Below are 17,337 nucleotides of genomic sequence, written 5' to 3'. Positions count from 1 at the left end.
ATACCTTCCACTGAACCAGGTTCCTTCAAGCCCTGTCCAGCCCAGCCTTGGGCACTTCCAGGGATGGGGCAATCACAGCTTCTCTGGGCAACCTGTGCTCACAAAGTGAAAAATTTACTCCTAATATTCAATTCAAACCTAGTCTATCAGTTTAAAGCCATCCCTCCTTGTCCTGTCACTGCATGCCTTTGCAAAAAAGTTCCTCTCCAGCCTTCAGGGTCAGCCAAGCAGAATCCAGCCTTGGTTTTTTTTGGGTGACACTAATTCAAAAACAAAACCTGGGGAACTAATTCTCATTTATGCTGCCTCCTTTTCTTATGCAAAATAATCTGCAGCCCCTGCACAAAGTAAAGCACGCTGTGTAGCAATAACATAAGACCACCGAGGCTGCAGGATCCACTTTGGATCCATGCCTTGCTTCCTTTCTCCAGCCTTTTCCTTGATCTGTAAGTCCTAGAGGTTCACTGTAGTTGATCCTTGAAGAGATCTTCCACTGAATTTCTTTAGGTGACTGTCGCTTTAGGACACAAAATAAAACAACGAGGACACGCAGCTCTCCCAAGGTAAAAAAAGCGTTTTTCATTCCTGACTCCAACATTTATAGATTTCCAAAAGTGACAGTGGATTGGAGGGTGACAGTGCCACCTCTCCAATGACACTGGACTAAACCAACAGCCCATCAAATTTCTCTTCCTCCATAGAAGAATGCAAAACAATAAGTTATTTACATGAAGTGGGTGAGAAAGTTCATTACAAGAATGTAAGCATCAGAAGGTTTAGAAAAACTTGAAAAATCAGGGCGGCAGGTGACAGGTTTGTTCCTACTCAGAAGGGATAAGGGCTTCATCCAGCCACATGTTCACCTAGAGGGGTCCCTAGTGTTATAGATAAAACGCCAATTAAGCCAAATTAATAATTTGCAAGAGCCAAATTATTATAATATTAAAAAGATAAAATTTATTTCACATTTGGATTACAATCTATGCCAGCCACGAATCAAAAGGACAGAGCCAAGCCCAGGACTTTGGCTCTGGGTGAGACACACGCAGCTCTGACCCCCTCGTGCATCAGAGTGCTGCGTTCACGAATTGTGTGAGTTTTAGTCCAGTTTTTGTACTCTTTTTCTTGCCCAGAGCTGGGGTATCCTTTGTCCTTTTCTCAGTCTGATGAGTTTTCGATGTTTCTCTGGTGCAGAATAAGTCTATCAGATGAGCAAATAGTCCAGTCTCTAGAGCCTCGGGAATTATTCATTTTGTTCCGTTGTCTTCTATCCCGCGAGCGCAGAATCTCGTCGTCTCCTTCGGACAAAAGCCGCGTGCAATACACACACCCCGCGTCCAGGAATACAGACATGTTGAATAACGTTTTTACCGGCATTAGGCTTTTGCATGTTAGTGAGTTTCCCAGAACTGGCTATTCACGTTAAGTTGATTATCATAAAATATGCCATCTTTTAGTTATCGGTAGCCAGATGGGCCACTGATGTCTTGTACCATGATTTAGTTAAGATCGCCAGTTCCTGCAGAGCCTCCCCTCTTCACATGTAAATCCAGTGTGTCTATAGGTACTGTGTACGAGGTAACCTTGTTTCCCAGTCCTGGCAGATGTTTCTTTGTAAGCCCCTTGGTTTTGGGGATGTGCCTGGACATGTTTCCCTTAAGGTGTTATACCTTCTATAAATGTAACTAAACTATATTCAACCATGAATTTTGATATATTTATAACAATTGGGACGTTTTGGGGAGGGAGATTGAAAGGTTTCACTAGGGAAGGACCAGCTTTATGCCCAGTGCTGTTCTCACCAAGATAATGGGAGCTTTTGGGAAGGAAAAGCCTTCCTCCAGAGCTCTGCTGGGCCCAAGGGAATGGCAGGCCCATGGGAAGATCACCCTGCTGTTACTGTCCAGTCACACCTGGGTTTTATTTCAGGAGTTCTTAGAAGACTTCTTTTGGCAGGCACAAGGTCCAGGCAGAGGCATCACCCTTCCACGTGTTGGTTATCTCCAGGGGAGGAGCTGCTCTTCCCACCAGGCTGAACTTTAGGCCCAGGAGATCTCACAGAGCCTGGGGAGCTGGGCCAGCTCCAGAGCTCTAATGAGGGACAACCCAGAGGAGAAAGGAGCTTTAGGCTTTGCAAACTTTCACTTCTCACTGCAGGCTGTCAGTGCATTCACCAATGTGGTGCCTAAGACCAAATAACCTGATTTTGTTTTTTTGTTTTTTTTTTTTGGTAGGGTCTTGTGCAGCGCTCAAGAGGCAAAAGCCATTCTGTTTGACAATAGCATTCCTACTGAAGAGAAAGCATTTCTGGTCAATGAGTCAAAATAAGGCATTTTTTAAAATTTTTGTTTTGTGTGTTAGTTTTGCAGACAGAGGCAGTTGCAATGTGGGATTGGAACACTTCTCAGCCAAGGTCTCCAGTAGTCCTCAGGTCCAGGCAACGAGTTCCAAAATGCAGCCCACATGGAGCCCTTCCTTGCTCCATGATCATGACTCAGGAGCACATAGCTCCTCATTTGACAAATGCAGTTTTACTTTTGGTTTTATTTCTTCAAATTTCCAATGTGGAAGGAAAAGAAAGCAAAAACAACAAACAAAGGAAACCGCACACGAAATACATTATTTTGCTAATAATGCCTGAAAGGTGAGAATAAAATTTTCAAGTATTCCAGGAGTAAAGTCCAGGTCAGCTCCAACACCAAGGGATTAATTTGCTAAGAACAGTGTTGTTCTGCCTTGCATCTTTGAGGACATATCAGAATTAAATCTCAGGGGTTTTGTACTGGGCTGACAAACTATCTGCTTGCTTTTAAATTCCATTTTCAAGTCTTGTAAGCCACTTGTGACTGGAAATGTTGCCTGAGGTGGTACAAAGTCCAAACAGCAGCTCACCCTGCAGCAAGGATCAAGTTCCACTGCTGCATGTGGTGTGCAGCTCTCTTTTGCCCTGACCTTGGGATCTTGCTACTTCATATGCCTGGAAAGCAGAATTTAAATTGATAATAATGATAATAACTGATAATAGTTGCCCTTATAATCTGTTTTTCTTCCAAGAATGTTCAGGTGCTTTAGAACTCCTGAGAGGCCAAGTTCAACATCCCTCATCTCCCTGAACTGTTTTTCTTCACTATTGTTTCAATCATCACCATGTTAGCAGGCTCTAAACAAGAAGGAGTGATGAGAATAATGGAAACTCTTTGTGTTGGAGAACTTTGTATCACATGTGTGAGTCATCTTTATTCCCTATTTATCTTTCATCTTTATTCCCTGTTTTGGTGGGATTCCCCTCAGCGCTGCAAATCACCACAATTTCATTCAATCCATGTGTAAAGTGGCACTGAAAAGGCAATTCTGCCCCAAGTCAGCCTTGAGGATGGGTGAAAGACATGGCAAACCAAGTCCTCTTACAAAATATTCTTTTTATGTCTTCCACAGACAACTCAGAGTAGACAAGAACCCGAAAAACAAAATGAAAAGGAAGAAAAGAAAAAAAAATTGCTAGAGCTGTACTGACAGCAAAAGATGAAGGGCGAGTGTAAGAGATGATCCTGTGGTGGATAAGAGTAAACATCTCCCTTTTCTTCCACTGGGAAAATTTTTGCTGGTTTAACTCACCTGAGTTGGAGTAAAAGAGAAGCAACTTCTCAGAGGAGAAATTCCCTGTGGACACCACCCACGGGTAGAGTCAACAAGACAGGCAGCCTTAGCTCAGACCAGAGCCCACATCAGCAGGATCTGTTTGCTGTGGCTACTCATGAAGAGTCACTTGTTCATCAAGTCAGAGACTATTAATGTACAAAGCTTTAAAAATCTCTGTTGTTGCATGTTCGGAACAGTATCACAGAATGGTTTGGGTTGGAAGGGATGTTAGAATGGTCACCTAGACCAACCCCCCTGCCACCGGCAGGGACACCTTCCACTAGACCAGGTGGAAATCCCCATCCAGCCTGGCCTTGAATAGGGCAGAGTAATCCAAGTTTTTACTTTTCCCCTCTGATTTTGGAGTGTTTTCTACCAGAGGTGTGGATCCCTTTGTTCCTGTTGCTTGTCATAACCCAAACCCAAACTTGCCATCACAGTCCACTCCAGAGCATGGAGTGGTTGCTGAGGTCCCAAACTGAAAATGATAAGGACCTTTGCATTCCCTGGCACTCAAGGCTTCTCCAGCCAAGCTGCTGACAGTGAGGAATTCATCCCTCCTGCAGAGTTCTCATTGTTCCTCCTGTTTAACACAAGTAACATGAGCCACAGAGGTGTCTGAACATCCTGGCCAAGGTCTTGGAGGAGTCTCAGCCACAGATTCAGAAACAGAGCTCAGATGTCTCCTCTCCAAATCCCGCTGATGGAGCACTGTCAAAAGCTCCTTGTCCCATCACCTCAGGTAGATTCCTTTGTGCTGAATCACTGGCAGCAAAAGGAATATAATAATTAGAATAATTAACTCCTACATAAGCAAGGCATGATGCAGTTTGCAGAGATCTCCAAGAATTCCTTATCAGTAATTCACATCTACATAAATGGAAGCACTGGAAAGTCAAATCACCCAACCCCAGGCCTGTCCTTTTCAGTCACAGGCATGTCTGGGATCAGAGAGGTCGCTGTGAACTCCTGAAACCCAGCTCTCCTCATGCCAAGGTGCTGGACTGCCAAAGGGGGATGTAGACCCAAAGGGACACCAAAGGTGGGATTAACACCAGTTAATCTTATCACATGCCTACAAGCCATCCCAGAAGGGCTGCTTACAACACTCATCCTTGGAGCATTCATCATGTGATCAAGGTCACATTTTGCATGTCAAATTTCCCAGCTGGAGACCTGGGCAATGCCCATGAGGAATTTGGGCGTGTTTGCATAAGTGTACCTCTATGAGACATTCAGCATGACAGGAGGAGCAGCACAAGCATGTCAGCTAGAAGAGACGCCACTCAGGATTTGGTAAAAAACACGTATTTTCCAGGAAGTTATGCATGATTGAGAGGAGTCTGCATTTCTCATGTCCTTTTAGACCTGGTCTCCAGGACTGATCTTCGGAAAAGTGACAAAGCCAATGTTTCAGCTGGAGTTCCATTCCTGCAGAAACTACACTGAGATTTGTTTGTTTTCCTTGGAAAAAGCCTACAGGTTGCTATGCACAGCATTCCTAATTCACCCAGCCATCTGCAGCAGAAGGCTGGTGGTGAATCAACACCAGCTGGAGCTCAGCAGAAGCTTTTAGGTTGCAATTATGCCAGGCTATGTTCTGAACCTCCATTAATGGGAGCCTCCCAATGGTTTCTAATATCTGCTGATGTCCTGATTGATCAGATCCTCACCAGAAGAGCAAGCAAGAGGTCCTGACATGGTATTTAACTCCTAGATGACTGCTGGTGTCACTAAGCAAACTGGTTTTAATAATCTCCAATTTTCAGTTCTTCCTCCAAAATCTACCCTCCTTTTGGGCTACAAGTTCCTCCAAAGCTGCTTCCTTCAATTTTCCAGGACCCAGAGAATCTGACAGCATATGAGACCTTGGGGAAAGCAAAGTGTTTGTTTTTTGGTGTGGGAGCATGCTGAGATCTGTTCCCAGATCTCTTGACCAAGATGTTAGATGATGTCCAGGCCACCTGTAGGATTCCCTGCCCTCTTCATGGCTCACAGGACAGGAATATAAAGTTGAATGTGTACACTGTGTCAAAACTCTGACTTGGTGTCATCCTACAGACCTTCCCATTTGGTCAAACTGATTCAAGTTCCTAATAATGGTTTCACTAACCAGAAGAATTAAGTGCAAACAAATGTATGGGGCTTTGAGCTACCTGGTCTAGTGGAAGGTGTCCCTGCCCATGGCAGGGGTTTGGAGCTACATGATCTTTATGGTCCCTTCTGACCCAAACCATCCTAGAATTCTCTAATCTTGGGTATTAGCAAACACAAGAGTATAAAATCAGTCATTAATTGAGTCAATGAGTTGAAATCTGTCATTTTTACATCTGAAAGTCTTTGTACTCCATAAATAAGGGCAAGTTCAACTAAAAATTATTGATGTTTTCCCTGGAGCCCCAAACATCTTTGCTCACACCAGAGGAGACCTGAGTGCTGCTCATTTCCATTATGTTGAAACTCTTTTAATACTCTCTGATGGTTTTATAGATGATGTAAAACACTCACACTTCATCCTCCCCTTTGCCTTGAGCGTGGACTGCTGAGGACTGGGAGGTGCCAAAGCTTCTAGCCTTTGGCTTCATCTACAGGAGCAGGAGTTTTGAACAGAATCAGTTTTGGGTCTTTATTTCATCAAATGAATAACAACATCCTTGAGCAGGTAGAGAGGAACATGTGTGTTTTGAATCCCTGCTACACCTGAGAGTGAAGGGCAGGAACGCACCCACAAAATGCCTTAGAACAACTCCAGCTCCTAAATGATGGAAGAGATGGATTTTGAGGCTGGCTGTCAAGGCTATGCTCACAAGGATTAATCCTGAAACACATCAGAAATGACTTGTTGCCTTGCTCCATAAATTTGATCTTTCCAAGGCCTGGAACAGTTTTGAACCTCTAGGGTTTTTGTCCTGGGAAGAGCACAATCAATTCCCATTCTTAATACAGGGGCTGGAAATTCAATATATCTTCACTGATTTCAACTGATTCAAGTTGGTTGAGATTGGAACATGACACAGGGACAGACCCATTTCTTCAGCAGCACGTCCTGTCACGTGTCCCTCTAACACTTTTTCACTGTTTAATGTGAGGGATGCTTTGTATCTGCTCTCAGGTAACTCAGTGAACCATATTTGATAACCTCTCTGTCAGAAAATCACAGAAGGGTTTGGGCTGGAAGAGACTTTTAAGATCATCCAGCTCCAACTCTCTGCCATGGGCAGGGACACCTTCCACTATCCCAGGTTACTCCAAGCTTTGTCCAGCCTGGCCTTGGACACTTCCAGGGATCCAGGGGCAGCCACAGCTTCTCTGGGAAACAAATCTCTGTTGCCCTCTGACCTTCACTGAAGGATCTGCTCAATCTTCACAGGTTTATGCTGACAATGGAGAACATCCTATAGGCAGACACAGACCAGAAAGAGCAGTACTGGAACTCCCAGTCACTATCTTTTGCCTGGAGTTTGTTCATTCTCAGGAAATAGTCCTTAGGTATTTTCTTTTTCCTTTCCTATGAATTTTGAAGGGAAATGGCACCAGGTTTTTGCCTCCAGACACTGGCCTTTTATTTTTTTTTCTTTTGTTTAATTTGCAGTCAGCCCATAAAAACAGGATCTAGCTACTAATTATTCAATCCAATGATCCTGGAAGTATCCTCCAAACCCACTCCTGGAGGGATCACACGGAGCCAAGACGTGGCATGGCAGTAGATGGCGCTGAAGGTCTTGGAGCCCATCAAGGAGCCCTGATCAACCCACTCCCACCTTGTAGGACTTCCCAAAAAACCTTCTCCCACTCTGTTCCCCTCCTACAGCAGAACACAGGGTGACCTTGCCGCTGCAACCTGGGACATTTCGAGACCACACGCTGTGGATGATGGTTAGAGGGTCTAACTGGGAGCTGAAAATGGCAACAAGCCAGGGACCACAGAAGATCCCTGGTTTTGGACAGCAGCCCTGTGTAGTGCCTTTCCCTCTACCAGTCTATTTGGAGTGTTCCACATGGCCACAAAGCAGCTGATGACTCCTTGCTCTGATCTCAGTAATCTCTCCAGAGGCAATTTGCATTTATAGATTCAGAAGTGTGTCTCCAATTATAGAAGTACTGCAAGGTGGCTCCAAGGCACTGTCTGCCACTGTCACCGTGAGACCCCTGGGGACTCAACAGGTCAGGAGCCATCCTACTTCCTCTTATCTGATAGAACACCCTGTATCTGAGCTGGAACTTGACGCTTGATTGAAAAAAGACTGCTGTGACCTCCCAGACTTCCCTGCCTGCTCTTCTGATGGTTTAAAAAAAAAATTTAAAAAAAGAAAAAAAAAAAAGAAAAAGAAAAAAAGCAAAGGAAAGTATTCCTTAGGCCTGCTCTGTAGGTGATACACACGTGGTGGTGTGGCTGGAAGAGGCTGTACCTCATGGTGACTCAGACCTGGGACAAACATGAAAAAATGCAAATTTGTGTCTATTCCACTGGTGGGTGGAAGAAATGCACATTTCCAGGTGCCCACAGCAAGGAGCAGTGGAAGGATGACTTCAGGTGGGGCATGTGTCATATTGAAGCACTTTCTGGCGTGACTGAGTTGTGCCTTCTGTACCTCAGAGAAAGCAGAGGAAAAGGCCAGATCTGCCTGATCCTGGCTCCCTGTCCAATCAATTGAGTCAAAGGCACATGGGCATTTTGTCACCTAAGTCTAAACTAGCCATCACACCTGCTGCTTGCTCTGGGAGCTGGGCATCACCCACATTTCCCTTCGAGTTAAATGGCAATATGGGCACTGCTAGGGCACCTCAGTTAAGTACTGCATGTTCCTGGCAAATTGGTGTCATAAAGGCTATAAAAGTAGATAAGGATAAAATATGTCCTCAATTGCTTGTGAGGACAGAGCAACCAGACTTGGGCCAGACAAGAATCTCCACATTACCCTTAATGCTTCTTCGAGTTCAAACCCGTTCCAATTCAGGAGCCTCACCAGGGCAGTGGAGAAACACCCCGAGGATGACATCAGAATAAACCCCAGCTCCATAAAATACTCAGGATAGCTGAGAACTTCCCTCTTTTTCACACCCTCGTAGACATAGGAAGAAACCTCCCCCTGGGGCCAGTTCCCTGACCTCCAGCAGCCCGTGGTTACTCATCCCATCACAGGCCGTTGTTACTATTTCAGACAGGAAATTAAGCTTCTCACTAAACACCTCTTATCTAATCTCCATGGTCAGTATTTCCACCTTGCTTGCACTAAAGACATTTCCCGTGACATCCATAAAGCTGGGACAGATCACAAGCCAGTTATCACCTGGCTGTGTGTGCTCACAGTGAGGGGAAGCTGCAACACCTCCACCTTTTACCTGCAGCCTCATTACATCGGACCTTGGATGGAACTCATCAGAGGTCATGTGATCAAGCCTAGGAATTCACCTAGAATTTAGTCAAATAAGGTCATTTCATTCTTCTCATGGCAGTTACCTTGAGATGATCAGGGCATTGATGCCTGCTCTAGATCCATATTGATTCTGCAAAGTACAACAAGTGCATGGTTTAGGTTGTTTTTTTTTTTGTTTGTTTTTGTTTTGTTTTTTTTTTATGAACAGGAACAAGGCTACGTGGTGACAGGTCAAGGGGGAATGGATTTTAATTGAAAGAGAGTAGGTTTAGATTGGATATTACAAAGAACTTCTTCCCTGTGAGGCTGTGGTGAGGCCCTGGCACAGGATGCCCACAGAAGCTGTGGCTGCATCATCCCTGGAAGTGTCCAAGGCCAGGTTGGGTGAGGCTTGGAGCATCCTAGGATAGTGGAAAGTGTCCCTGCCCATGGAAATGGGGTTGGAATGAGATGGTCTTTAAGTTCCTTTCCAACCCAGGCTTCTCTGTGACTTAATTAATTGCTCCTGGTGAGGTTTACTCCGGCTGGAATAACCAGTGCTGTGTGCTAACTTAATTCATCCCAGAAACATTCCCATAAAAGCCCATGCTGGTGTTAGGCACACCTAAATGTTCCTAACTAGACAGATGGAGAAAAGATGCACATGTGTGTGTGTGCTAAGACTGAAATGGCATCATCTGTCATCATTCACTCTTGCAAACATCTGATTTATGCATCATTAATGCCAAGACACCCAGATTATCATTTCCAGCACTGTGTACTCATACGTAGGTGAGCGTGGGTGGATAGAGATTTATGTCTGTTAAATGCTTTGGCATACACACATGAATATGTGAGTATCCTGAGTGCAAGATTAGAAATGGATAGACAAATGTGTGGTGGAGAAGTTCAGATATCCAAAAAGAAATCTTGTGCACCTAGACGTCAAATTGCTAGAAATCCCAACATATTTATAACAAATCTTGCCAGCTCCTTCCCTCCCCTGCCTTAGCAGATGAAAGTGTGCCCAGGTTTGCTTTGTTTGGATCAAAGGAATCCATCATCCACCAATGAGTGTGTGCCCCCGTGACACTGAAACAAATATTTGGATGCTGACTGGCAATAAATAAATACCTGCCAGTGTTTATTCCACACCCCAGGGTGGGGCTGGCACTCAGGCTGATCAAGTGAGTCCCTTTTGTGTTTGTTTTGTCGGTCTCCGGGGGGGCTTTTCCCGTCCTTTCCCAGCCCTCTGGCGGGGTTTGGCAGGCAGGGTCTGACAACGCTGCTCTGTGTGACAAGAAAAGCTGCGGAGGTGGGCTGGAGATCGACTCATCAGGGAGGTTTAATGAGCAGTGTGGGGAAAGGAGAAGCATCTCCCTAAATACAGAGTGAGTCAAACTCACCTCTGGCGAATGGAGAAGAAGACTTGGAGCAGAGGAGGCGTTGACAAGGCACCGTATGTGCTCTCAGTCACATCCTCTGCTGTTTACTCCAGCTGCAGGGATGTGAGCAGAAGTAAAACCTGATTTAGGTCACATATGCCTTTCTCTTTGCTCAGTGCTGGAATCAAAACATCCCGTGGGCAAGAGGAGGAGGAGATGAGGACCGAGTGCATTGTCTGGGAGATGAGATAGGACTTGATGCACAGTCCTGGACTAGGAACCAGGCCATTTCTCCCTGCAGAGAGCTGGGCTTGCTTCTCTCTAAAACCTTCTTTTCTGTTGTTGTTGATTCATGACAGGTAAGTTTGACTTAGCTGAGACTTTATTTTCATAATCAAGAAGCTTTGCATAACTAATGAACTCTGTTCCCAGGTTGTTCTGTAAAGCAAACTCTAGGTGGCAAGGAATTTGTTAGATCTATGCACCTAAACAATAGGTGTGGTTTGCTTCCTCATCTCCTGCCCACCCACCCAGCCTTTGCAGTGCAGCCTCTGGGCTCTCCATAAAACCACGTGCCCTTGGAGTCAGGAGTCAGTCTGGGACCTCTGACATCCATCTGCTGAGCAAAGCCAGAAGGAGCTGTGCCAGCAGCCCCACTCCAGGTAACCCAAAGCACCTGACCCCATCTCGTGCAGTTTAGATGTGGGGCAGTGGTAGAGCCATCACTTCCAGGGATGGGGCAGCAACAGCTTCTCTGAGCAACCTGGGCCACCTTACCACCTTCTCAGACAAGAATTTCTTCATTTTATCTAGTCTAAATCTCCCCTCTTTTAGTTTAAAACCCTTCCTCCTTGTCCTATCACCATCTGCCTGTGTAAAAAATCACCCTCCTTTTTATAAACCCCCCCTTCAAGTACTAGGAGGTGTTTTAAGGAATCCCTGGAGCCTTCTCTTCCCTAGCTTTCTCCGGGGTCCTGTCTCCAGAGCAGAGGTTCTCCAGCCCTTGGGGCATCTCCATGGCCTCCTCTGGACTATCTCCAGCAGCTCCACATCTTTCTGCTGCTGTGGTCCCAGAGCTGGAGGCAGCTCTGCAGGTGAGGTCTCACTGGAGGAGGGCACAGAGGGAGAATCCCCTCCTTCCACTGCTGCCCACACTTCTTGTGATGCAGCCCAGGATGCCCTTCAGTCACAACTCCAGTGAGTAAACTGGAAGGAACCCTCTCACCAAGAGGCCACACGCAGGGACAGATCACAAGAACAAGTGCTGCTGGTTGTCTCTGCTCTCTCAACAGCAGAGAAGGAAAAGGAGGCTTCAAGCCCTGTGACCAAGCAGTGGGAGAGCTCTCCACCATCTGCCTGCAGCTAAATTAAACATGAGCTTTGCCTCAGCACACGGCAATTACTGGAAAAGGCTGACTGTGACATGTGGTGACATCCTCCCCCTCGCTTCCTCTCTCCCCCCTGTGTGAACGCAGCCGTGACTCCGGAGCAGCTGAGCCAGCGCCAGAAAAAATGCAAATCTCAGTCACTTCTTGCACTCACCACGTGTGACAGGGCTCACTCACCAGAGGAATAACCACCCACAGCCCCTGGCTGCCTCCAGGGAGGAGCCAAACCTGCCTGCCTCCTGCAGGAAACAGATGGACAGAATGCTCCTGAAGTCCAGCAGTTTTGTGGCTCAGGCTGGCTGCTGTTAACCTTTTCCAGCCTGGTGGAATACAACAATTAACACCTGGCTGCCAACTGCAACGGGAGCTGCAAATTTTGCCAATGGCAGCACCTGCCAGGCAAGGCACAGGTTTTAAATCAAAGATCAACACTAATAAATGTAATGGCAAGAAGCTGAAGGAAGTAAATATTCAGTTTGGACATCAGTTAGAGGTTCTCCTGTGCTTTATGACTCCTTTGGTCCATCAGCAGATAGTGATAGGACAAGGAGGAACAGTTTTAAACTAAAAGAGGAGAGATTTGGATTAGACGTTTTGAAGAAATTCTTTACTCAAAGAGTAGTAATGCACTGGATTAGGTTGCCTGGAGAAACTGGGACTGCCCCATCCCTGGAAGTGCTCAAGGCCAGGTTGGATGGGTCTTGGAGCAACCTGGTCTCATGAGAGGTGTCCCAGCCCATGACAGGGGTGGAACAAGATGATCTTGAAGGTTCCTTCCAGCCCAAACCACCCTGTGATTCTGCCAGCATCTGCCCCATCAGACAACCTCCCTTCTGCTGCAATCCCCCAGCTCCAGCAGCTCCTGAACTAGAAGGCAGTGACCAAAGTGAGGTGAGAGCACAAGGCTGATGTGCCCTGTGGGAACACTGCTTGCTTGGGATTGCCCAGGAGCAGGTCCCAGGACTGCAGAAAATCCATAACTGGGACCATGGGGGAGGAGGGGGATGCTGGCTCTGGAGGGCAGGAGGGATGTGTTTCCACCTTGTCTCTCTTTTGGGAGATGCCCTGGCTATGTCTGAAAGCAGAATGGGCTCCTCCTCTGAGCCCTGGTTTTGATCTCTTCCCATACAGGTTTGTGAATCAAACTGCTGGAGATCCAGGTGGGTGTGTGACTCTTCCTAGAGGCTCTAACAGAAAATTATCTCTCCAGGAATCACTGAAGTACCCCTGGGGATCACAGAGAGTGAGAAATGAGGCAGTTCACCACTTCTGTCAGACCCTTCCTTGACAAATAAACCAGACACAGGGTTTCAGCTCCAACAGATCTATCCTGAATCCACTCTTTGGATCCCTCTCTGACCTCCTGGCTCCCAAGATGTTCAGAGGAGCTCATGCAACTCCCAGACATAACAACAGTGATAGTAACAAAGACAACAATGATAATAGTAATAAAAAAAAATAAAACTTTTCTGCCGATCAAGGCCAGACCTGCCTTGGGGTGATTTGCACACATACAGACACCAGCACAAGGGGCAACTTCCAGAGCTGGCAGCTGAAGGGGAAATATTTTATGCCTCTGCCCCAAAACTGTGCAAAACCAGGTGATTTCCCACAGCTGTCCCCTTCCATATGCAAGTGGTGGGGATGGAGCTTCCCTCTGAGCGTTGGGACTTTCCTGGGGCTGTGCACAGTGTGGCCAGGGAGTGCCTCATGCTCATGTGGCTGCAGCCGCTCCCAGACCAGCCCAGTTCATCCATCATGGTTATTGACCCCCTGACAGCAGAATGCTGCCCTCAGCTGTGCTCACAGACCCTGTAGTTACAATCCACACAACCCTGTGGTCCACAGGCTGCACCTGCGGTCAAGATCCTCCTCAGCGTGCCTCAAATAAGGAGGTGATTTGAGCCCTCTGATTTATTTTGGGAAAGTACCCGAAATTGGACAATAGACACCCCCAACTGATGCATGTGCCCAAACTGGGTGATGGGTACAATGTGGCTGCATCCCTGAGCCCTGGCACCCCCTGCACTGCTCCTGGTTAGTCCAGGCCACACATCAGGGACACACCAAAACTCCACTGATGACCCCTGCCCTGCCCCTGTTGGTTTGGCTGTATAAACACAGCCTGGCATGTAGATGCAGACAGCTTCAATTTTTGACAAACCAACATTTTCATCTCAGGAAAAAAGCTCACCCAGAAGAATCCTGCGTGGCTCTGCCTGCATTCCCAGCCTCACTTAAACACAGATGACTTCTCCCAGCAGCCACAGCCCTGCTATGATCCCTGCCTGCTCAGATGAGCTCCTACAGACAGTGGCTATAAATAATCCCAGCCAGCAGCAGGAATGACCTCCCTGACAGATTTAGTTACTGCAGGCATGACCAACACACGGTGATTTAATTTGCTCTTTGCACATAGTTGCTTGGGCCCTTTGGTTAATTACCTAGAAGAGGATGCTAGTGGATTTCCACCCTGGAATTGATCAGTTTTTGATGGCTTCAGTGCTGCACCCTGTCTCAGCAGAGGGGGTGATAACCCAGAGAGGGTTGCAGCTAATGGGATCTGTCTGAAACACGTCCAGGTCACCCGAGGACACCAGGCCTGATTCTGATACAGCTATTAGGTCCATTTCCTTGGGTGGATTCGTTCCTAAGCCCTCCCAGTAAATGTTTCCTTATCCAGAGGTACCTTGATCTCTGGCATTTGCCTATTGAGGCATGAGGGGATTGTGAGTGAGAGTGCATCTCCCACGCAGCCTGGCCTCGGACTCCACCCTTCCAAACTGGACCCAGGCCTCTTCCAGAGATGGATTCCACAGCTGTTTATCTCAAATGAGCTCTTCAAAACAATAGAGGAATTTGGCAGCTGCTTAGTATTTCCCTTTGCACAGGGGCAAACACATCCCCTTTTGGAGCAGGGACAGTTTGCTTGTGCTCATTTAGCACTTCAACACTGACTTTCTGGACAGTTGGTGTTTATTGGTTGTTGCTTGTGTTTCTTTTGGCACTGATGTGTTTCTTTTGGCACTTTTGGCACTGAGGGTTTAGTTTTAGGTCGTTCTGTGAGGGGCAAGGAGTTGGATGTAATGATCCATATGGGTCCCTTCCAACCTGAGATGTTCTCTGCACTTCTACAGCTTTGATCCATAGCCTGCAAGAGATGCACAGATGTGAGAACTCCATCCTCAGCCAGTGGATGAGCTGGACATTGGGATTGTGTGGGCTCCTGCATGCTCTTAGCAAACACCACGCTTGCCAAAAATCCTGGCTGTGCCAAAGACAAGCCATGAAACCAAATCCTCTCCCCCAGGCTAGCACAAAAACCTTCCAGGGCACCCAGAAAGAGAAATACTTTGCAAGGCATTGCTGCCATTGAGGGCAGATCCCCAGGCCGCATTTGTGGAGGGGAAAAAAAATAAAAATTGAAGAGGCCCCTAAAGAAGCTGCAAAACTCAAATTACAATCTCAGACACACAACCAAACCATGGCAATGGCAGCCCATGAGCCAAACCCAACACGTGCACGGGCTCACCCTGTGGCATCCCTGCGATTGCCTGGCTTAGCTTAACCCTCCCAGCTCTGCTGAGTTGGCCTTTCTGCAGGAAAATCAGCTTCACAGCCCAGGCAAAAAAGCCATCCCGGGCTGGCTGACACCTTCACAGCCCTAAATCACCCTCCAGCCTGTCCTTCCCGGCCCCGGAGCAGCTCTGCAGGCACAGGGCAGCAGAGCTTTGCTAGGAGAGGCTTGGGGAGGAAGGTGCAGACAGGCTCAGATCAGCTTAGCAGATAGGGAGGTAATTAATAGCCCTGATAAAACCACCAAGGGCAGACAGGTGGGCTTTGTGCTCCAGCCTAGAGCTCTCTCCCTGTCTGGGGCACTGCTGACAGAGCTGCTGAGAGCGTTTCCAGGGATGACAATGAGGTGCCAGAGACACCACGCTGGGTCACATCTGCATTCCTGAGCTTGCCCCTCTCTGCTGGGTCTCCCAGGAGGTGCCTGGGGGTGGGCAAGGTGTGGGTGTCCAGCCCTGTGCAAGATAAGGGCAGTGAAAACCTCATTTCATCTTTAATGAGTGATAAAAGGTCACTCCCATTCTCCCATCAGTGGTTCTTCTTCCTCCAGCATTACTCCAGTGCAGGGTTTTCCAACAAGGGAATATTTTTTTTCAGAAAAGGCCAGCACTTCTTTAAAAACATCTTCAGCAAAACAGGGAAAATGATATGTCAGTTCATGAGGTCAAAAAGAGCTTCAGAAATTTTGAAAAATATCAGTTTCCATCCCATTTGGACAGGAAGGTATTTTTATTTTTATTTACATTTTAAAAAGAAGATCTCTGGTGAACCGAGATCCTTGGTTTTCAGCCAGCTGTAACCATGAGTCCTTCAAACCCTTTATTACAACTTTTCTGGCTTAATTCCCTTTCTTCCCAGTCCCATCTCTCTCCAGGGTTTGCTGACTCCTGCAAGTGATTTTATTTAAGGGATGCAGGTGGAATTCTTTCCCCTCTGCAACAGACCCCATCACGGGCAAAATTGTGCCAAAAAAGAGGCTTAAATCAGTCTCTGTGCAGTGGCCATGCTCAGAAATATTCACCATGAACCAATTAACAAGCCTGGAAAGGCATCCCAGTCATTATTACAAATTAATTATGATGAATATCAATTGTTTATTATTTTCTTATGCCTTGCTTATACAGCAGCCAGTCCTTGCTGGGTAATTAATAGCCAGACAATAACCTCCCTGTACCAAGTGACTTCAAAAAGGTGGGCTCATCCACACCAGTGATGGTGTAAAAATGTCACTGAGAAAGTGCTGATAGCAGGCTGATAGGAAACTGGCTGATAGGAAACTGGGACAAAATATCAAAAGAATGCTGAAGCATGAGGCAGGCAGAGAGGATAAGGTGGATGTGTGGCAGGAGAGCACATCTGAACTTGTCACAGGTGAACCAAGGCTGGCAGGAGGAGTGAGTGAGTCAGGGCACCACTGTGGTGTCACTGAGGGGAGAGGGTGACATTGATACTGTCTGAAAGGGAGAAGAGCAGCCCTGGACTGCCAGGGTAAGTCACAGTCCCTGCAGCAGCACCAGTGGGAGAGGCAGGAGGGAGATCAGCCATGAGCACTGGTGCCATCACCCTGACATGCAGGTGACACCCAAGGGAACACCCAAGGACAGGCATGCCTGCAGCACAGAGTGCATGAGGTGACCAGGCACCTGTGTGAGAGCCACAGCCTCCTGTCCCCCTCTGGATCAGCATCCTGGGGTGATGAGTGGGTAGAGATGGACCAAGAACCAGAGAAATGCAAGGTGACATTTGCATGGTGGGACTCCCAAGGGAGGACATGGGTATTTTTAGGTGCCACCAACCTCTAAAGCAACACATGCCAGAAGCCTTTTTTTCTAGCCAGAAAGCCTTCTCCTCTCTTCATCTCCAGCTCTGCCCACAGGTTGGCACCCAGCTTTGGTGGAGGCATCCAACACAGGCTCTCCAGTCTGGTTTGGATGACATTTATCAAAATGCTGGGTTTTCCTTCTGCTGATGCTCAGGCAGTCATTTGGGTGGATG

The sequence above is a fragment of the Motacilla alba genome, chromosome 1A (genome assembly GCF_015832195.1).
Source record: "Motacilla alba alba isolate MOTALB_02 chromosome 1A, Motacilla_alba_V1.0_pri, whole genome shotgun sequence".
In the NCBI taxonomy this organism is placed as follows: Eukaryota; Metazoa; Chordata; class Aves; order Passeriformes; family Motacillidae; genus Motacilla; species Motacilla alba.
The sequence above is the reverse complement of the archived record's forward strand: the minus strand, read 5'-3'. Positions refer to the sequence as shown.